The 22490-nt window shown below is 35.6% G+C and overlaps 1 long non-coding RNA gene across 1 annotated transcript in view; it reads right to left on the reverse strand.

Moving 5' to 3' along the window:
* Positions 1–7685: 7685 nt before the first annotated feature.
* Positions 7686–22490, reverse strand: part of LOC131824894 (uncharacterized) — a 269250-nt gene continuing 254445 nt past the window's right edge. The window contains exons 5-9 of the long non-coding RNA XR_009351029.1: positions 18143–18276; positions 15408–15496; positions 13941–14016; positions 9786–9970; positions 7686–8613 (exon numbers count right to left, since the gene is read on the reverse strand). This is a non-coding gene — a long non-coding RNA (uncharacterized LOC131824894). The remainder of the gene's footprint in view (positions 8614–9785; positions 9971–13940; positions 14017–15407; positions 15497–18142; positions 18277–22490) is intronic.

Raw genomic sequence — 22490 nt, forward strand, 5'->3', positions numbered from 1 at the left:
TTATAGATGTGAAAATTGATGCATTTAAAGTTAAGTAAGTGTCCCAAAGTCACACAACTAACAAATGCTGGAGGTAGGCAGTTCAGATCCTCACTATTAATCACCACAGTCTTCTACCTCCTCAAATTAAGAAGCTCTAAAGGGGGACATAAAAAGTGTGCTTGAAGAAGAAGATTGGGAGAACAAAATCGTTTCATATTACTTTCTACTACGTTCAGTTGCTCAGTAAACTGGTGACATATTCATATGAGAGACTTAATAAATATTTAATAAAATGTGTTCATTATGAAGGGACTAGGGACCATCCATCATATTATTTTCAGATATTCTTGTATTTCTAGATATAAAACTTTATCACTAGCCTTATCCTTTGTATTGAATTAATTTAAAACAATATAAAAAAGATAAACACTGACATATTTCCTATTTACCTTAAAGTTCTGTAATTTTCAGAAAGGTATTTAGCTAGTTCATCTAATTTTCCAATGGAAAGTCCATGTTCATCAATAATTAAGATATGAATGCTTGATTTGGGAAGAAATGGTTCAGTTTCTTTGTAAGAATGGAAAGAATTTTGGTTAAAAGGTACATATTTCTAGCATCTCCTACATTTAAAATCAGTTACAATGATTGCATCTCCAGCTATTTGATAACAATGGGTGAGGTTTCTCAAAAAGTCTCTTCAAGACTGATTTGTAGAATTTTGTCCAACCCAACAATTGAATAAAAATTGTTCAGAAAGAATACTTTCATCCATCTCACTGATCATTACAGATAATCTATTGCATTTAGCTAAAATGAGTGAAGTTTTAATTGCTTGTTCTTTTCTTTAATGACTATCTCCGAGTCTGTTTGTGGGTTGTATTCAGCATCCCCTACTGCAAATGCCTTTTTTCATGGTCATAATCTAAAAATAAACAGATATAAAACCTAGGGCTTCTCTGTGTCATGTTATTTGTTTCCCCTCCTTGTTAACTGGGGAGCCTGTACTTCCTTTTGCCTTGTTCTTGTTTCAAATGTGTTATGAAAGGCTTCTTCCTTCTTCTTGGTGACCTGCTCTAATTGGAACTCATTTTGTGTCCTGGCCTCTCTGACCGCCCCGCAGGCTTCTGCTGTTCCCTAACTCTCGTCCTTCCTGATCTGCCTTTGTTCTATTCAGCAGATAATTGCTTTTTGCATTTCAGATCTTAAAAACAGACTATGCTTTACAGATGGCAGCCTCCTATGGTTTTCTTATCTTTCTTTTCATCTGTGTGGTTATCTCTATGCCTTGCCTTTAATACAGTCGTATTTTTACTTTTAAAGAAATTCCCAGAACTCTTTCGAACCACTTTTCCTCTGAGTGTCCACAGGATATTCCCCTCAAATATGCTAAGCTCAAACGTGTGTCTGTTTTATCCTTCTCTGAATCTGCTCCTCTGTTTCTTCTCCTTCCTCAGTGTTCTGTCATTTCCTCACTACAAGTGACTGAAAAGGTAACTCAGAGCTATAATTACTCTACTTGCTATGTATTGAATTACTGGTGTGCTTGTAGCCTCTTTCACTGAAAACCATTACTGTAACTTCAAGCAAATATCATTCCCATTGTGATGAGTATAAGAAAAACTAAAACCAGAGCTATATAATCCAGAACACTCTTTCCCAATGACTGCATTTTCTAAATCTGGTTATCTTCTTTCATAAAGGTCCTTTCCTAAGAAGAGTTTCTTTTTTTTAACTCCAGTCATTTTATTTTTATTTACATATTTATAAGGAGCTTTAGGCTCACACAGCACTTTCAGAGCAGTAAACAGAATAAATATCAAAACATGGTCTTTGCCCCAAGAGTTTACAAGCTATTTTCACATTTCCAGTATTTTCCAGAACTGTCCTAAATGAGTCTTTTAGGAGAAAGTTTGAATATACAATAGTAATTGCAATATCTGCAGAACCCAGACAACTCGGAAATAAATTTATTTTATCCCAGACACAGCTATCAGGGTTGTGAATATGTAAATAGGTCCTAGCCTTTCACACCTGAATGAATGGATTATATCCTGCAGAAAACTGCTTGGTTTGAGAGATTTAATTAAGACAGAAATGCAAGCGTTTTCTTGGGACAAACAGGATTACAGCACTTCATACACAATATGAAAAATTTTATAAACATGTCACAGTTACAAAACTTAACATTAGTTGGTTAGATTTTCTTTCTGGACTTCTGGATGAATTTGAGTACAGCAATGAGCGAGACTCATGATAGTGATGAAATTCTTTGGCAGATGGGAATGGTAGTGTGCAAACCAGAACTCTTCGAACAAATAAACAGTTGAAAAACTAAGATTACACACTCAGTGTTTATCACCAGAAACTTCAGTGAAGTCACTCAGAGCTAAAAACATCTTCAAAGATGGGGTACCAGGGTGGCTCAGTCCGCTAAACAAATGACTTTTGGTTTTGGTTCAGTTCATGATCTCAGGGTGGTGAGATCGATCCCATCAGGCTCTGCACTCAGCACAGAGTCTGCTTGAGACTCTCTCTCCCTTTCCCTCTTCCCCCCTCCAATAAATAAGTGAATCTTTAAAAAGAAAATCTTAAAAGATGATTGCCTCTACACATATGCATTAAAACTAAGAGAAATAAGAATTGTAATCTTCCTGTGGGTAAGGAACATTTCCCATCTTGGAGGGGACTGCGTTTTGGTCACTGTTGGCACCTCATTCTCTTGCCTTCTATGTGGTTTTCACATTCTATGTGAATTACAGCCTGCACCACTTGCCTGGTCTATGTGCTTCCAGATCTCCCTCTTACTCCCTAGCATAAAACTCGTGCTGCCCTCGGGTACTGCAATTACATCTCTGTCTTTACCACAAGACCATGAATTCTTTGATGGTGTCTTTGATCCCTACATCCCCAGAGCTTTGCCCAGAGCCTGACACAAAATAGGTTTTTCAATAAATGCTGGCTGATTGAATAAATGAATTAAGGGATGGATAGATAGATGGAATTAATTGAACTGAACTAATCATAAATGGTAATTTTATGTTCTAAGCTTAATCACTGTTCACTCTAACTCTCTCAGGAAATCTATTCATGTTCCTCATTTCTTTTCTCCCTAAATACACAGGCATCAATTGAATGATTTTAAAGGGTGCCGCTCTGATTAGGAATCCTACTTTTGCTCCCAAAATAGAAATTTAAAAAGTCCTTCTGTGTCTGTATCACCAAATATTTCACTGCACAGTGTGAGTCATTGTTATGCCACTTACTCAAGATTAAAAATAAATAAGCAACCTGGCTATTTGGTCCTATAGTAATTACTCAGATAGACTTACTATCTTTATATTATACATAAACATTTTATATGTATAAGCCTATCTTCTTTTAAATGAGAATCATCTTTCAAAATACTCTGGATTAACCTAAAGTATGTCAGAGATTAAAAGGAAAATTATTTAATTCCATTTTGCATTTAGACAAGGTTATCTCTGTTTGTATGAATAGTAAGACATTAATGGCATTTTTCTATGCCCCCGTGCCAGGTATGGTGTGAGATCTGTGAGACAGAAGAAGACAAGAACAAAGGAAGGGTTTTCTTTAACCTCATAGATTTCACAAATCCAGTGATTCTGGATGGCTAGATGATGTTCTAGAGATTTCCCAGCCAGGGGTACAAACTCTCCTTTCTTTGCTTTTTGTGCCTCGCTGCTTACTATTGTTTGGTGTCTAGTTTCATGAGCCCCACACTATAAGCCACCATCTCTAGCTTACTGCCTTCTGCCACACACCAAGTCTTACATAAAAGGGAAAATTAAGCTCTCATTCAACAAATAATTATTGAGTAACTGTTAAGGTAAAATGCAGAGTGCTAGAGGCATAACACAGTTTTTCATCAGTCTTTTAATATCTTCCTGTCAAGCTACAGGATGGGAAGCTGAGCAGGGGGAATCAGGAAATAGGAGCTTGTCAAGAAGAACACAATTGAAGTGAGAAACCAGAATCAACTATTAAAAACAATTAAATCAGAATTTTTTATGTTACAAGGAAAATCATTCATGCTTTGCCTTTCCTTAAAAGAATAATCACAATGAAAACATAAATCTATGGTAAGACAGAGATAGATGGTGAAAGAAAGACAGGCTTTTCATGTTTTCCCCTTGAAGCATGCATCTGAATGTAACTGTGCAGAGTCAATGGTGTCAAGAAAGTAGCAAGTGAGTTTTGTTTGCAAAATTCCAATTTGCAAATGGAATCAATTACAGTAACACAAATGCATTTATTGGCTAATCTTCTAGATAACTGAATCATAGTTTAATTCCAAAAATGTGTATCTATTTTCTCACCAAGCAAAACATAACTGTCTTTTTTCTTAAATATAGGGCACACTGTCCTTTTGGTCATTAAAGAAGTAAACTACTGTCTGGAAACAAGAATCTCCTGTCCCCTCAAGGTCCTTCTAGCTGGACTAAGAATCAAATTAACATGAGACAGAGTAACAGAAGAAAATCAGATATAATTTTGCATGTACAGGGAATCCACACAGACATGGATATTCCAAAGACCGTCAGGCCATGAGGTATATATATGCCATCCTGAACTAAAGGGAAGGTGGTGGGAGTCTGGGACTTTGAAAGGAAGGAATAGACTTCACAAGGCAATAAGAACAGATGTTTAGTAATTAGATGTTTGCCCTGCCATAGAGTTGTGTCACTCAGATAAAATGTATCTCTGGCAATAACCATTATTCTGGGAAATTTAGATTCTTCTGTATGGGGGGGGGCAAAAAGTTTCTCTTGATCCTGCAGTATCTTGATTGCCTTCATCTTAAAAGAATCTTCATGCCCTCGAATCTTATAGTTCAGACGTGTTCTTAGTGTTTTGAAAAAGCACTAATTCACCACTAATTCACTAATTCACCCAAAATCTTAAAGAAATAAAGCAGTGATGTATAGTAAAGTATCATATTTTAACACAAACCAGTTGCCGTAACAGCAAAATTTATCTTTTTTTAAGTCATAAATTATCAGGGATTTATTCTTATCTAATGACATAAAATGTGACCCACAACTCTCCTTGGTCCTTCTATGGGAAATCCAGCTGAAATGAAACCAGTCACTGGTTTACTTTTATTTAACTTCTGAAACTTTGAGAAAAGGTCAGATTTGGGGAGGGTCTACTTTGACTTTACACATAATGTATATAAAGTGTGAAAGAATAAAAAGAGCTTCATTTGAAACTTTCAAACTGGATGAGGAATGGGCTCACAGATTTAGTGAAGGTATAGCAGCTTTCACTGTGAATGAAGTTCCTGGTGTGAGTTCTGCCTAAATCAGCAGTTATCAGAATTGCTACCAACCCAAGGAAAAATAATCTCTCACATTGCTAAACTATTGGTACAATGAGCAGTCTCAATGGTAACAAGAGAGTCAACATGGGTCCAAAGAATTAATCTTTCAGAATTTTTTTCCCTCCTACAACATTTATTCGTGGTAGAATAATAGTATTGGGATGCTGCCCATCAGTAATGATTAATTAAATCAAATATTTCTATTTCCAACTCAAATTCAGTCATGTAAGTGCAGTCATTTATCTAATTCTTGTGTGGCAACTGGAAGAGATGTTGTTCTACAGGTCAATTTGAAAAGAAACTTCAGATACCCACTTATCCTAAAGTGTGAAAAGTAGTCAGGGCAATACACAAATAAATGACATAAAAAAACAAACAAACAAACAAAAACTCCGTGGAAGTTTAGGGTGAGAAAAGTACTTCCAGCTAAGAAGCTCAAATAAATTAAATAAAAATATGATGTCTGAGATGGACCTTCAAAGACTTACAAAACTGCACTATTTTGGATGGAAAGAATGAAGGATAAAGGGGATATTATAGGGAGGGTTACTATATAACTTCTACATGTTTAGGGGCAGGACAAAAATGGTAAATGTTTACACTCCCTCAGTCTCCTACCACTTCATTGTCTTTACCCCTCATCAGCTTCTTCCCCTCCCCCACCCCAACCTCTAAGTAGGATTGTCCAACTGGAGGATATTGAAGTAACTTAATAGACAAACAACAACAACAACAACAACAAACAACGGAGAAGAGAATGAAGAGTAAAATCCAAGAATACTAGGAGTAGAGAAACACTTTTCTTAGAGGCTTCGAAAAGGGAGTAGTGCCCAGTGCAGACAGAGGTAAGAGGCATTTGTTTCTGCAACAGTCACATAAGGTTTTACTCTCTTATAGAGTATGATGTTGAGGATCTAAGAAGTGAGTAACCTTGTCAAGTTTGAAGGGGATCAGAATATACCAGTAAAAAAATCTACCATTTTGGCAGAAGCATTATTTTTAATAAAAGATACCAAAACCCAACAGACTCCAAAAAGGCTCTCTTCTCTACTCTCTCCCCCCACCCCACCACCATTTACCTACACCACAGATGATTCTAAATTCTTACCAGCCCAGAGATGGCACTAAGGAGTCTGTAAGAAGGTACAAGACAAACTTTATCTTCCATCAGTTTCCTCAAAAATTTACCTTCCCACAGTTTGCTTCCCATTAAACATCTTTCCTTTATCTTGCCACTTTTCCACAAATGTATCATTCTTTGTTAAAATGGCACATAAGCCTCAGGTTCTAGCCCACTTCTTTGGATCTTCACGATTTTTCTATGAAAGTCTCCATATGCATACTTAATAAACCATTTCCCAGTTAACTAATTTCTTTTGTCACTTAAATTTGCATTGCCCTAGGTCCTGAACATAACAAGGTAGAAGAAAAAAAGTACTTTTTCCTTCCCTACAAGGACAAGCAGAGGGGAAACACCAGGATCCAAAAAGAGGTTGAACTGATTCCAAACCGGTGATCCTCTCTACACTAGATGTCCTCTGCCCTTTGCATGAACAGGAAGGTATGTGGTGTGTGTTGTGGCTAGAGCACAAGATAAAAAGTAGAACAGAAACATGACTAAGGAGGGGTCAATAGCAGAGGGTCAGTATATTTGAGCAAGAACAGAAGAAGAAAATATTCCTATGTATAACAGAAGTAACTATTCTTCCCCCAGCGTCCTTAGAAAGGAAGAGAATTAGATCCCTAAAACATGTCATCAGGAAATGATAGGCACAGTGGTGATTTTAGGTACATAATGGAAACCAAACGAAGATTCCTGGAATTATAATGGCTATAAAACTTTCTGACTTATGCTTCCAAGCTGTGAATAAATACCCTCTGGTCTGTCTTCCTGGGCTACACTGTTGTTGGTCCTCAGATACAGACTCTACCCCCAGAGACCCTGGCACAACTCTCCTGCCTACAGAGGTCCCAAGACAACTGATCTGGGGCCTGCTTTTTCAGTTACAATATGGGAGAATAGCATTTGCCTCGTGTTGAACCAGAAAGTACAATAGACACATTAGTGCCTAAATGAAGCCTTCTCTTTCTCTAATATAATCAGAAGACTCAGGGAAGAAGGTGGAGGTGGAAGAAGGCAGTGGAAAAAAGAGAACTCTAGAGACCCATTACCGCAACTGTCTGAAGCACTCTGTAAAAGGTATAATTATGCCTCAAAATTTTTTTTTTAATATTTATGGGAACTTTAAGACTTATCTTTCAGCAACCAGGAGAGTAGCCTTTCAGTGAAACTGCCTCATTTCCATCTCAACAATTATTGTCTCTCTAAGAATGAGAAAGGGAGAAGAAAACTCTTGGACATGTTTTGATTATGTTTATTTCTTGTATCTTTACCTGTCATCTTCAAGCTCACCTTTTGTAATTTAATGACTTAACTTTGCTTATGGCAAAAGCTCAATGTACCTTTTATTTAAGCTGAAAATTTGGTGCTTAAAAAGAGACCTAAGCAAGGCATTTAACAGACTATTCCTGAGAGAGCCCAGAATTAAATTGTTAAATGTTCTACTATAATGAAATTTTGTATAATCAGCAGGGAAGTAGCTGTCGGCCATTTATCAGTTTTTCTAGCTGCATTTTTTTTTTAATGCATGGAAAGCATAATTAGAAACCTCCACAGGTGGAAAATCTTATATAATAATGGTACATTTTATCAGAACGGTGCTCTTTAACTTACAAAATTTAGAGCATTTTACAGCAATGATCTATTAGCAATAATAACTGTCACATCCTTAAGTATTTTAATATAGAACTGTATGTAGAAGAAAAGGAGCAATTACAAAATTCTCTAGACTCAGGTAGGGAATGTTGTATCTATGATCTCAGCTACTTAAATATGTGCAAATAGGTTAACATTTAGATTTCATGTGTTAGAAGGTATTATGAAACCAAAACACTAAGGACAACCAATCACAAACAGCCAAGTATACTTTAAGATAAAGCCAGTCAAATATTTTCCTTGCTTTCTTTATTTTTCTCTAGGTTCAAGTCAGGACTCCTTCTCACCCTGTGCAAGTTATTTAACAATTCTGAAATTATTTCTTCATCTGCAAAGTGGTGGCCCTCTCCCCTCACTGAACTGCTGAGAGGATTACACAAGATAATGTGTATACACACTTGGCACAGGGCCAGGTACAAATCCAAGGGTTCCAGCTCCTTGCCCAACCATTGCTCTTTTCACAGGAGTGCTGTCCCTGTGTTTCCCAGTTTCTAGCACATTTAGGTATTTCCTAAAAAAAAAAAAAAAAAAAAAGAAGAAGAAGAAGAAGAAGAAGTTTTTTCACACTTTCTCTGTAAGTCTTTCCACTGTCTCTTCTAGTGGAGTGTTCCTAACCACTTTTGCTTTTCCACTGCCCTATTAGAACAATTTTTTGCTCAAATGAAGTCTTAAAGTTTTTAATATACCTGTTTACCTGTTAGTAGACACTTCCTTTTCCTCCTTCTACTCCCAACCCCTCCTTCTCCTTGTGACCTTTGTATTCGTAAGATAGAAAAAAGAAATTTGCCTCTGTCTGGTGGTGTTTGGGGGTGTCCTTATTTGTACCTTAGAGTGATATTATTTACGATGAATCATGGCCTACTAACAGCATATGAAAATAATTTGGTGAGACATATCAGCTTTTAAAAATGAAAAAGAACACAATAGAAAACATCAGAATGGAGCCTATTAAGAAGAATTAAACAAATTTGGGAACAATGAATAAGAAAGTTGGGCACTATGGCCTTTCAATATCATACAGGTACATTTTTTAAAAAGATTCAACCTATCATTATTTAGGGGACTAAACTTTGACTCTGCTATTCATTTAGTGAATTGGACTTAGTGAAAGACCATGTAAACTTATAAATTTTTGTATAGTACATATGCAAATAGTCTCTGTCCAGTAAAAAATAAAGCCTCATAAGTTGTGACTGGTTGTCCTATAATACCTTAACCAGTGTTATACCTAACTTAGCGACCTTAATATCTCTATTAAATTCCCTATGTATACCCAGATCCTCAATGATCTGTTAACCAATCTTCATGTCTCACTGATGCCCTCAAAAATTAATGAGCTGAATGAAATCTTGGCATGTGTTCATTTTGTTTTTGTATGAAAATCATGTTTTTAACTTTAAAAGAGATTACACTTTGACAATCCATGTCACAATGGTAAGTATTGCTTATGCAACTTTGGTTTTAGTCATAGTATTAAATGAATACAAGTCACACTGTAAATTATATTTCTTATTACAGATCTTGCTCCAAAGTTTGAAACCTCTGAATTAGAAAATTTATCCCATGACCTCTTGATATTCCCTCTCCTTCTCCAATTGAAATGATCCTACTTTATTGCTTGCCTTGTTTTTAAGCTTAAGTTTCAAATCCACAAATATTTTGTCATGTTTCCCTAAGAATTACCTTCAAGAAATCCAAATCCTAGGAGTAATTTTTAAAGTAACTGAAGTGTCAGATGACTGATAGCAAATCTCTTCCTGGGGAGGACAGTCCCCTGGGGTGTGAATTGGTGGTTAGGCGTGCTGCAGCAGACTGTCAATTGCTGCAAAGAAGCACTGCTCTGCGGCCAGCCGATTTGCTGGGAGAGACTTGGAAAATGTCAGAAAAAGGGTAAAAGCACAGAGATTACAAACCCAAAGTAAATACAGTGGTGGCACGAGGCATTTATTGACTTAGCACAAAATATCATGTGGCATTTTACAATAACAGCAAGATAACTACATGGGAATTCAATTCATAAATAACTGAAATCCCAGTAATAAAGACAGTGAAATCAGGGAACAACTGGGCTATATTAAAGCCACAGCGAGAGGCCTGGCTCAGAATTTTCTCATTCAGACTTGAGTTCCATCTGCCTGTTGGCATCATTTTAACGTTGGCTTCTACATAAAGCCTTCCTTGTGACTTCTCCACTGGGAACAGTTTCTCTTCTTTGAGTCTCAACCAAAACAAGGGGGATGCAAAAGGGTGGTGCAATTTTTATTGGAAACTGTGTGGTTTTTTTTGACAATAATTTATTTTGGGAATCTGCAGCGATAGAAGTTACATTGTTCTCCTAAGGGAGCAAAAAAATAATAATAAGGAAGTGAATTGCAACTGGTAATATGGTGGAGGCTTTAGAATTTGCTATGGTCTGTGTCATAAAATAGCATTGTTTTGTGTGCAAGCATCTAACATTTCAATTGAAATTTGTTGCTGTTGCTATTGTTCAGGAAGTATTTATTCACATTTTTTTTTTCATACGGCAACACCAAATGCCTGTACCTGCACCAGGGCAGACTCCAAACCTGAAAATCTAGCAGTGGAAAAACTGCACAGATATTATTTGCAAAATTCTTCCGTGACATGATTCATTCATGTTATCACATAGCAACATATGGCCACAATTATTGAGAAAGAAATCTTGATATGTTACATAAAATACCATTCTAATGAACTATGCATTACTTTCAATGTACTGCAGTAGAGATGATATTCAACTCTCTGATGATATTCAACTCAGTAGAGATGATGTTCAACTGCTCTCTAGTTTTTGTTTTCCCTACCAGGCATGTGATCATTCATTGGTCAAGTTAACCTCCTCACTTCTATCTTCTCCATTCACAAATAAGACAGGTAGTACAAATTCCATAATGAGACAAACAATAATGTAAAACATGTGAAATAATAGAACTGGATGTGTTTTACAGATTATAATATGCTGAAAATATGAAACATTTTAACACACTGTATCCTTTAAAACATGTGCATGTTCATTATGTTTTAATTCATTATTTGCGATTTATAGTATTAAGCTTCAAGATTATAAGTGATGTTCATCAAAAAGTTATTGGCTCAACAATATAAAATTTAGGCAAAATTCCTGATCTCTCATGATTCATCAAAAATTGACTAAGTGTTTAAAGTCACTTACTTACTAAGTGACTTACTTACTTTTAACACTTACTAAGTGTTAAAAGTCTCAAGTACAGATCTAATAAAATGTGCGTCTAATCAAGTAAAAAAACAAAACAAAACTACATATGATTCCCCAAAGTCAAACATTCTTAAGGGGAGAAAACTGATAAACCTAGCAGCAAAATGGGGTCTCTGATGGAAACAGAGTTTTTGTAGTTTTTGCAGGTCAAAAAACATGAAATTATATGAGATGGCTGAAGAACATTTTAGTGCACAGACTTTAACATAATATCTTTCATTACATTAAAAAAATCCTGAGGAATTACACATTATATCCAATTTATTACCTAATGGCTTGGAGAAGAGACATGGACAGTTAGCATTCTGACAAGCCACTCCTTAACTATGGAAACAACCAATATAACGAGATTAATGCTCTCAGGTGGCAAGCAATGGCTTGGAAATTTATAACCTACAGAAACAACCAATTTTCTACTTCTCTGAAGACAGAGCTCCCATTAGGTCAACAAAGCATGACTTCTACAGATGCCCCACACCACACTGTAATCAGCTGGCATCTGCCATGTACTGATTTGTATATAGAAGAATGCTTTAATATAGAAATAAGGATTTTCCAGGGTGCCTAGGAAATACGGAATTTGGTAGAGTCACTCAGCTCCTGCTCTCTGGGTTTGCCATAGATTAACTGTAGTTTCTAGAGCAGAGAATAATCTCACTCTATCAAGTTTTAAAATGAGCAATACCGACTTGTACAAAAGCCAAGAAAATATATACATTAATACTTCTCCAGATGATTGTTTGATCTAGAACTGGGTTGAAGTGCCAAGAAGAAAAAAGCGTTTATAACAAAGCCTTTAAGAAATTAACATTGTAAATATTTCCTTAAAATGTTTGTGGTGCTTAAAAAAACAATTTAACCTCCTGGGCTGTAGTCCTTTGGAAAAACAAACAAGCAAACAAACAAACAAACAGGTTTTATTTGTTTCTTAGTGCAGAACAGACAGACTCTGTCTCAGAAAAAAAGAAAGAAAGGAAGAAAGAAAGAGAAAAAAAAATTGTTTTCCATTCTGTTGTTTGTACAGATAAAGCTCATAACATGCAATTTTATGATGTGGGTACTATAAATACATCGGTTTTATATACGTCAAAAGTAAAAATCTTGAAAGATGTGACAAAATTCCTTATGACCAATTGGCTTATAAATACTAGAAGCAACATTCCAGTTTAAATTTCATCCAAAAATAAATGAGCTTTCATTTAGAAAAGACATCTGCAGGGCACCTGGGTGGCTCAGTGGGTTAAAGCCTCTGCCTCCGACTCAGGTTATGATCCCAGTGTCCTGGGATCAAGCCCCGCATCAGGCTCTCTGCTCAGCAGGGAGCCTGCTTCCCCCCCCCCACCCCACCTCCGCTTGCCTCTCTGCCTACTTGTGATCTCTATCAAATAAATAAATAAAATCTTAAAAAAAAAAGAAGAAAAGACATTTGCATATATTAATCTGAATTACTGAAGATGCACTATACCTACCTTGAATAATATTTCAGGGATATATAATGCTGCATAAACTTGCTAATTTTAAAGTATTTTTTACCCTACCTCCGAGGCAGAATATGCATGTTTCCCTGGCAAAGATATTGGAAAACAGCACACACCAAGCCTGATTATTAACACTAGTGAAGCAAAGAGTTCCTACAACTATGCAAGAATGTGTTGGTGGCCAAGATGTGCCTAAAAGAAAATCTTAATTCAATGACAATCAGTTTCTTCCAAGTTCTTCATCTCTAAAAGTACAAGAAAGGTCTTTCTTATTTCATTGTTCCCCTCCTACAATAACCAGAAAAGATATCAATTATTTTTGCCGGACAGGCTGTCACTGCCCCTGGTAAGTAAATACGGTTTTAGAAGGTTTCATCTGAAAGGAAGTAAAATATATGTCACTTTCCTAATCAGCTGTCAGGCATCTTTTATTCTAACATGTGTTCAGAGGGAAAGATAGAATTGCCATTTTAGAAAAGTGATAGAAACTATGTTTCTTTTTTTCTGAAAAAAATTATTCAAGAAAAGATGGTTTTCAAATGCAGCAATTGGGGCAAAGCGTTTTTGCTTTCCCAAAGAAGAGTGAAGGGAAATGGAAAGACTTAAAAGGAGTGTCTAATTTTAATCTAAGTTGTTGATAAAAATGGTGAGTGGTAAATCATTAAGCACCTGTGATTTGGTGAATAAATTAGTGAGGACCAAGAGATCTTAATAAATGGCTTTCATATAATTAATAACTGCATGGATGATCATTGTAAACTTAGGGTTCCGGGTCTGAACAAAGTTTCATTCAGAAAAGGTGGGCCAGAGCCAGACTGTTGCGGAACTTTTATGCCCTGCTAACTTGAAGAATAAACAGGCAGATAAAAGCAAATACTCTACTTCATGTCTCTTGACCAGCCCCTAAATTTTGCTCTATATTTACATGTTTAAGAATGAAACATGAACATGTTTCTAAAAGAATACAGAAACCCAGAGACCACCCAAGGAAACAGAATAAACATGGAAATTCATTGAATTGTTTCTTTTGATCAGTCTTATTAACAGAGAGCCAAATGAAAGCTGACAAGAAAAATATTCACAAATAGTGCTTCATATACCTACCACATTTGGCACTTCATTTCATACTTAACAGGAAAATTTTTGGCCCACTCTGGTCAGTTTAACACACAAAACAAAACTAAACACAAAGATAAGAAGAAAAGCAGTAAGTATGAAGTTATAAGCAATTTTGCCCCTTTCTGATTCCCATTCACACTTGATGTGCCCATAAAACAGAACTCAAAATTTATTATCTCTGTTTTTTTTTTTTTTTTACTCTTGCTGTAATTTAAACTATTTTAATAGGAGAGTGAATTGTTATACTGATCAATGACATGATTATGCTTCTGAAACTGCAGAATGTTGGTTCTCTCTCTTATCTGAATTCTTTCATAGCAATAAAGTGGCTGATAGCCTCTCAGGAAAGTGGGTTAAGGACAAATGTAATTATTCTAGTTTGACATATTTATTTCTTAAACTAGAAATATAGTTTTTTCCTTGCTATGTCAGTTTGGTTTTCTAGATTTACCCAGTTTAATCATTTATTCTATTCTATTCTTGACAGTCACAGCTGTCAAAAAGACTCTTAAAATTGTCAGTCTTTGGTCAAGATGAAAATCTCAAGATTAAGGAAAAAAGCTAAACTATATTTTTAAATGAAAGGAGGAAATCATGAATAGTCTGTGGTTATGTTGTTAAAATATTTAAAGGACATTCTATTCTTAGTGGAATCCAACAAGGAAAAGGATAATACCAAGATACCTGACAACCAGGCAAAAAAAACTTTTTTAGAAAAACAGCCCTTTCTATGCTCCAAAGAGCTAATACGACACGTACACACTCTTACACATAAACCCCCTAATGCATTAATGTCTTAACAGAGATTAAAAGGAAAATTAGAGTAAAGTACTTTGATGAATACAACTTGCAGTGATATTAATGAGAATGCTTTTAAAAAATAAAGACTTTGTCTATATGGGCATTTTACCTAGTCTGGCTTTTTAACTGACAATAGAAATCAAATAAGGATTAAAGGAAAAGGCGCTGACAATCCTCTTGCAGATTTAAAATGCTATCTATATTGCTATTTTCGGGAAACCGATGATAATAGTTAATTGTTCAGCTTAGCATACTGGTCCACAGTGTAGCTTGCAACTGGGACATAAATAATCAGTGGTTTATAATTTCAAGTTTCCAATTATGCTAGGATGCTGACATTTCTGGAGACTTCCAATTTCATGGTTTTTCTGTGAAGGCAACAGTGACCTGACTGGTGGAACACAAAACATAACAAGCACTAAGAGAAAGTAACACCACAATAAATTCTGCCACTAACCTTGCACATTTAAAGTGAACAAATACCTTTTTATTTTAATCAGCCCATTTGGTGAGAAAGCTGGTTTTGAGTTTCATTTGCATTTTCTAAGCTTCCAACAACTAGCACTAATGGCAAATTAATGATTCTGTGTAATGGAGACTGCCTGTAATTATTTTTTAATCAGTAAATAACATTTAACAGCATTTTCTAACCTGATAAAAGATCTTCAGTTGGTTGAGGAAGTCTTCACAGACAAGCTCACTGAAAGAGAGCACTTAGCAACAGCAAATCAAATACAGCCCTTCAATGAAGTTGTTAGACACACAACATCAGCAACTGCTGCCATATCGAGGGCTTGTTAAAAATCGATTCATTCTAGTGATCAAAGCTGAAAAATCGTTCCACAGCTTGCTTCATATCAATAGACAATTTGTGCAGTACATCACACACACAAAAATAAGGTCTAGTAACAGTGGAGAGCTTCAGAAATCTGGCTTCCAAAACAATATTTAAAATGGATTTCTGTCAGACTATAAAGGATGAGTTTAAATAGAGCACAGTGTCAAATAGAAAGGTTGAGGTTTTTAACATAATAAAAATAATCAATGAAGTTTCTCTTCTAGGTTCAATAAGAAAAAAAAAAGAATGAAAGAAAAAAAGAAAAAACAAAAAAGAAAAAAAATGTGGTGTCTGGTTTTTCAGAATGGGAACACAACACAGATCTTGATATAGGCCTTTGTTTTTTTAAAAGTCTTATTAAGGAATACTTGCTTCTAATCTCTAGGTATATTAAATATAAGTGACTGGGGTGCCTGGGTGGCTCAGTGGGTTAAGCCGCTGCCTTCGGCTCAGGTCATGATCTCAGGGTCCTGGGATCGAGTCCCGCATCGGGCTCTCTGCTCAGCAGGGAGCCTGCTTCCTTCTCTCTCTCTCTCTCTCTCTGCCTACTTGTAATCTCTCTCTGTCAAATAAATAAATAAAATCTTTAAAAAAAAAAAAAAAAAGATTAAAAAAAAAAAATAAATATAAGTGACTGCATGTACTTATGTGTGACTATGTGTTCATATAAGCATATAATACCAATAAATTAATTACTGACATTAAGAAACATATCATGGCTGATATATTTCATTCCATTTTTTTTAAATCGAACAAAGTTCAGTATTTTGGAGCTGCCTAGACATAGTCACAGAATAAACAGTCATATTATTTTCCACAATATAGTAAGGGGAAGTATGTGAGGTGTCCAAGTCTTTTATCTTAATGTTAAAGGGAAAAGTAAGTTTCTTCTACATTTCTGTGGAGAAGATCCCCTAATTATTACCATAAACACCTCAGCTAAAATTAAATCACACTATAGCTATTCCAATAAGAATTGAGCAATCAGTCATAATTACAGCCAAAATAAATGAATTGGAAAATAGCTGATTTAAAGAGGTCATACGTAGTCTGAGTTTTAATTTGAAATTAATAACAGCATGACTTGTGCCTCCTAATAATTCCTTATTAAAAATGAATAAAGGCAGTGCCTGAAAGTAAATGTTTCCCATTTCATGGCTTCATTTTTCTGATCACTGGAAGGAGTTTGAAGAAGATGGGAGACGTGGTTATGGCCCTTGGTGTCCCCCCCCCTTGTTACAGGATAAGGGAAATTGTGTGAGTAGATAATGTAATAGTAAGAGGCAGAGAAATCCCTATTTAGTAACATTGGTATGTTTATTCAGTCACCTCTTCCTCCCGGGAGATCCCATCTACATGTAGCCATATTCTACAGTCCCCATCATTTCAAAGCCTAGATGTAAGTAGTTGTGGCATTAGGATTACTTCAGGAGAGCCTACCTTTTGGAGAACCCAGGTCTCCCTCTAAACCAGGAGACACCTGTGCCCTCCACCTTTGCAAGACATTATCTTTGCATTAAAACACACCTCCTCATAAAGTACTGTCCATGTCTCGAGCTGTTACAGTTGGTTCATAAGGATGCATCATTGCCTTTTATTTATTTTCCAAAACAAGAATGAATCCCAATCATAATTAACTCTCCCTTCTAAAGCTCCACATCTCCTATGTCTTATGATTAGATACTCAAAACATGATTCTTGGAATCATGTGTCACATATTAATCTTAGATTGGATGTATCATAGAAACGACTCTCTAATGAATATTTTTCAAAACCCTGATTAGTTTATGTACATATTATAGAAGTCACTCTTTGATGAACATTTTTCAAACCCCTGATTAGTTTAAAAATAATTAGCATCTACTCTATAAAATATTAACCAGAATATGCGTTATAAGATTTCTCTTTCAGTTTGAGCAACGAGTTACTTCTAAATTATAATACCTCCTCTATAACACTTACCGTGTGGTATTTCTTTTTTTTTCTTTTTTTAAAGATTTTATTTATTTATTTGACAGAGAGAGATCACAAGTAGGCAGAGAGGCAGGCAGAGAGAGAGAGAGAGGAGGAAACAGGCTCCCTGCTGAGCAGAGAGCAGGATGTGGGACTCGATCCCAGGACCCTGAGATCATGACCTGAGCCGAAGGCAGCGGCTTAACCCACTGAGCCACCCAGGCGCCCCCGTGTGGTATTTCTATTCTATTTGTTTAAGCCTCTAATTCTACCTGAATGCCATGAGCAATTTGACGTCAGAAGCTGTACCGATTGGTCTTCACAGCATGGGCAGCCAAGGTGGAGTTTACACAAAATAGGCTGTCAGTAATTATCTGTTAACGAATAACTATACCATCTCATCCAGATGCTCACATGAAAAAAAAAAAAAAAAAAAAAAAAGAAAAGTCTAAAATTCTTGTGTGGATCATCTTACTTGCCCCCTCCCCACTTGATACTTCCTAGCCATCTATGGACAACCCCCTCTCCTCCCATGCCAACCACCCATGAAGCACATGTCCTTTGGAACATTTCAGTGACATTATTTGCCTCTTACCCCAATTTATCAGTAATCTTCATTCTCCATTTATTTCTCCAAGGCTCCAACATGGCATATCCCTACATGTATTCATCTCTTCTCTCTTCAGAAGTGACACTGAAATCACTGGAAATGTATAATACTAATAAAACCTATGACAAAAAAAAAAAAAAGAGAGAGAGAGAGAGAGAGAGAGAAAGAGAGAACGAGAAAAGGGCCATCTCTGCATGAGACTCTCATTACAATTGTGGAAATTCCTTTGAGCAGATAGAGAAAATGTAAAAAAGGAGTGGAAGTCAAAACCTGGAGTAGTCCTAGAAGGGGAACAGTCTAGACAGAAAGGGAAGTTGCCAGACAAACACCTAAAATGATTTGGGACTTGTTGTATCACACAGGAGCCCAATAAACAGAGGATTTACTGAAAGCTTGCCAACAGAACCGTGGACCCCCATGCCCACTACACACAGAACAGCACAGAGATCGAGAGTCAAAGAGAAAGTTTCACAAGGAGAGGCAGACGACAGAATGCAATGTTTTGGAGATTACCTGGCAAATCTCCCTCAGTTATAGATGGCTTCTAGAAATTAGTTATCTCACACACCAGGTTATGAGATTTGGGGCTGGATGATGCTTTCTTGGGAATGTAGAACACTGGCCTCAACTCTGGCATGTCTTCCACCACATTAACTAAGCTTCCGGTTCATAGATCCACGCAGTCTTCACACCCTGACGTTTTCCTAAAGAATGATTTTTACAGTCTCCTTGCTATAGGGACAATTCATGTGCAATAAAAAAGAAGTGATTTTCCACTTTCTTGAAGAGTTTTTTTTTTTTTTTTTAATGGACATAGTCCACAGAACCATTCTCGTAAAGTCCTTTTAGAACTTTAAAAAATAAGGAAAAATACTGTGACTTTTAGGTTTAAGTAACACTTTTAAATTGAACACATCAGTTTTCTAAATATTGGCATGATACATTGTAAAGTATACCTGATGGTTTGGGACAGTGTGGTAACCTCCTCAGTTTCTTCAGATAAATTGAGAAGCATGTTACCTAACTGAGAACATAACTAAGGATTAATAGAGAAAACCTACATAAAATATTTAAAGGCCTCCTTAATATACAGTGGGCTCTTAAGATGTTAATTTTTCTGTTTCCAAATAAACGTGTATTACTTTATAGTATTCTGGGGCTCCTCATATGGTGAGCTTATTTGATAGATTAAGACTCACTTTATTAGTTATTGTTGTTGCTTCTTCTTTTTTAATTTTTTATTTATTTATTTTTTTAAAGAGACCATGGATCTTTATTTTAATTCTTTTAGCATGACATCCTGGTTAGAAGCAAAACATGTTAAATCTTAAATTAATTTTTCAGATTATCTAGTGCAACTTCCCCACTTGTATACAGAAATATCCCCTAAGATATAAAGTGACTTATCTAACAGTCAATGAGGGGCAGAGGTAGAATTTGTCCAATCTTTCCAATTCAAATATAGAGTTCGACATTACTTCAGTTAAGTTAAATAGACTTTGTTTAATTAAAATGTTCAAGGTTCCTTCCAGTATAAAAATTGTAGGATTTGAACCGAAGAAAATGAACAAGCATCTTCTAAGCACCTATCAAGTAGCAGGTTCTAAAGAGATTTTTACTCTTGTGTAAGAGTGTTGATCCTATTCAGGTAGGATGTAATCATAAACTGAGGTAGAGATGTAAAGATGCAATCATAAATGATGCCATATTTTCTGTGGGAAACTTGAGCTGTTTTCAAATTCATCTAAATCACACCATTAAAATGATAATCAAGAAGACAATATGGCAACATGAAAAAAATGTTGATAGTGTAATATTAAGTGACAAACTAGTCTGTAAAATTACATATTTTCCATAACTACAATTTTAGGTACTAGTCTAAGAGTTTCTTCGATGTTTTCATCCCTATCATCTTCATCTCTGTGTATCTCTGTCTCATCCATTAATGAATTAAGTCACATTAAGTTATAAAGAAGAAAAAAAAAAAACCACAAAGCTAGTACTTTGTAAAAGTCTGAACTAATACACAAAAATGATAATGGCTCCTGCTGGGTTATCAAGTAGATTCTGAACAAATTTTCCATTGTTTTTAACTTTTCACTAAATTAGGTGTATAGTAGAAGAATGCCCTTGATTTCTGACTCAGTTCAATCCACTGAAGTGTTAAAAAGACTAAGGTATGATGCTTTCTGCTCCATATTTCCTTATAGAGAGTATGTCTGTATTCCTTAACTTCCCAGCTGTAGATTAAATTTAGTCAAACAGGGAGAATCTATGCTTTACTAATACGCACTTCTTTCCTGTCCTGCATTATTATGCATCAGCCTCTACTTCATTTTCAAGAATTGTGTCAATCAGGAAAAGATATAGGCAACTGAGAAAAATGTCCTGTAGAAAATGGAATGAAGCATTCATTAAAATGGACACAGTGACAGATAATGCATGTTTTAACATTTCTTTACCATTTATTTTAAGATAAAAAATATCAAATGTAAGAAAGCAGTCATAAAATGAAAGGGACAAGAAATGTGAAGGGCAGAGCTCTAGATCAGCTCACAATGTCTACTTCCTCTAGGTATGTTCAGAAAATATAAATCAGTTGTATTAAAAAACACACGCACACACATACACACGCAAAATCTGAATTGCTTTGTTAAGAAAAATTATCTAAAACTTGGAAAGAAGGCAAGAAAAATTAGTATGGTTCCTTTTAGGGTCACACTGGTATCCTAAAAAGCTTACACAAAGGTTATTCCATTCTCTAGGGCAGAGTTTCTTGAATGGAACACCACTGAGGTTTTGGGCTAGATGATCCTTTCCTGGGAGTGTAAGAGGAGGCAGGGGAGCTGTCCTGTGCACTGTGAGATGTTTAGCATTCAATTCCACCCACTAGATGCTAGTTGCAACCTCAAGGTTGCCAAGACCCAAACTATCCCCAGCCTTTGCCAAATATCTGCTGGGGGCAAAATCACCTAGATTTCCAAGAAGTACAAGAAGTATTGCACTTGGGAAACGTACTTTTGTTTCATTTACTATTTACTATTGGTAAGTGCCCAGAGCTGGTCAAATTACATATATATATATATATATATATATATATATATATATATATATTTTTTTTTTTTTTTTTTTTTGTCTGGTTGAGGTACAAATGATTTCTCTCTGATAGAAAAGATATACTCAAAGATTATGATTTTATTGCCCTACTGGACATTCATCAGTATTTTCTCTAACACCAAACTTCACATCTTTCTCAACCAATTATATAGTCTCTCTTCCTCTAAGACTCTTTGAACCATCTCTACCCCCTAAGAGTTCTCTCATATATGAGTTAAATCAACTATAATGTATCCTTAATACTTGCATGAAAGTCAAGTTTTTCGGACCTTCTAACTATACTTTAACAACACTTTCCACTTTTAAAAGAAATATGCATGTCACCTTTTTCTGTAATAAACCACTTCCATAAACCACAGAGTTACTTATGGGTTCCTGAATGCTGTAATTGTTTTCTACTTAATGAATGATAAGAATTATATGTTTGTAGATGGATAGTCTATACAAATTCCATTTACTTAACATTAAAAAAAATAAAATTACTTAATTATGTAATTTTTTTCCCTATAGAGGAAGACCACAATAAAAGCAAAAGCAACAACCAGTAGATAAAGCAAGCTTTCTTTCAGCCAAGAGAACAAATCAGAACACTTAACACAATTATTATACAATTTTGAAAAGTAGCCACCACTAACCCCACCACCAAGCAGCGCACATACACAAACTCATGCAGACATGCCTGTGTGCTGGTAACCTAGTAGGAGCCATTATCATCACAGACATAAGTGTCCTTGGCTAATTTCTTCCTTCAGCAGTAACAAAACAGCCATGGTTGTGTGGGTGTGAAATGAAAGGTATTAGATTCAGCAATGAGACCCTGTAAATCTCACAGTTTTAAAACTGGAAGTGAAGGAATGGATTGCTTTTTATAATAATGTGCGACTATTACATCTAATGCTTTTCCAACACTCACTAATCCCCTTTATAAGAAAGAAAACAGGCCTGTGGCTTAAGCAAAGTATCTGGCTGGGAATTTATAGCATAGTTTAGTTTTCATTTTCCAGGTATTTATTTCCCAGTTACCTTTACTTACAACAAATGATATTGGTTTTCCATTTTCCTTGTAATAAATTTAAATTTAAAACAAATAAAATAACATAAAAGTACAGATGGTAAAAGGATATGGCAAAACTTATGAATGTGTTAAGTGAATAACTAAAGTTGGGGGAACACTCTAATAGAGAAAACTGATATTTAGAATGGAACTAGCTTTATA

Source organism: Mustela lutreola, chromosome 2 (genome assembly GCF_030435805.1).
Source record: "Mustela lutreola isolate mMusLut2 chromosome 2, mMusLut2.pri, whole genome shotgun sequence".
Taxonomy (NCBI): domain Eukaryota; kingdom Metazoa; phylum Chordata; class Mammalia; order Carnivora; family Mustelidae; genus Mustela; species Mustela lutreola.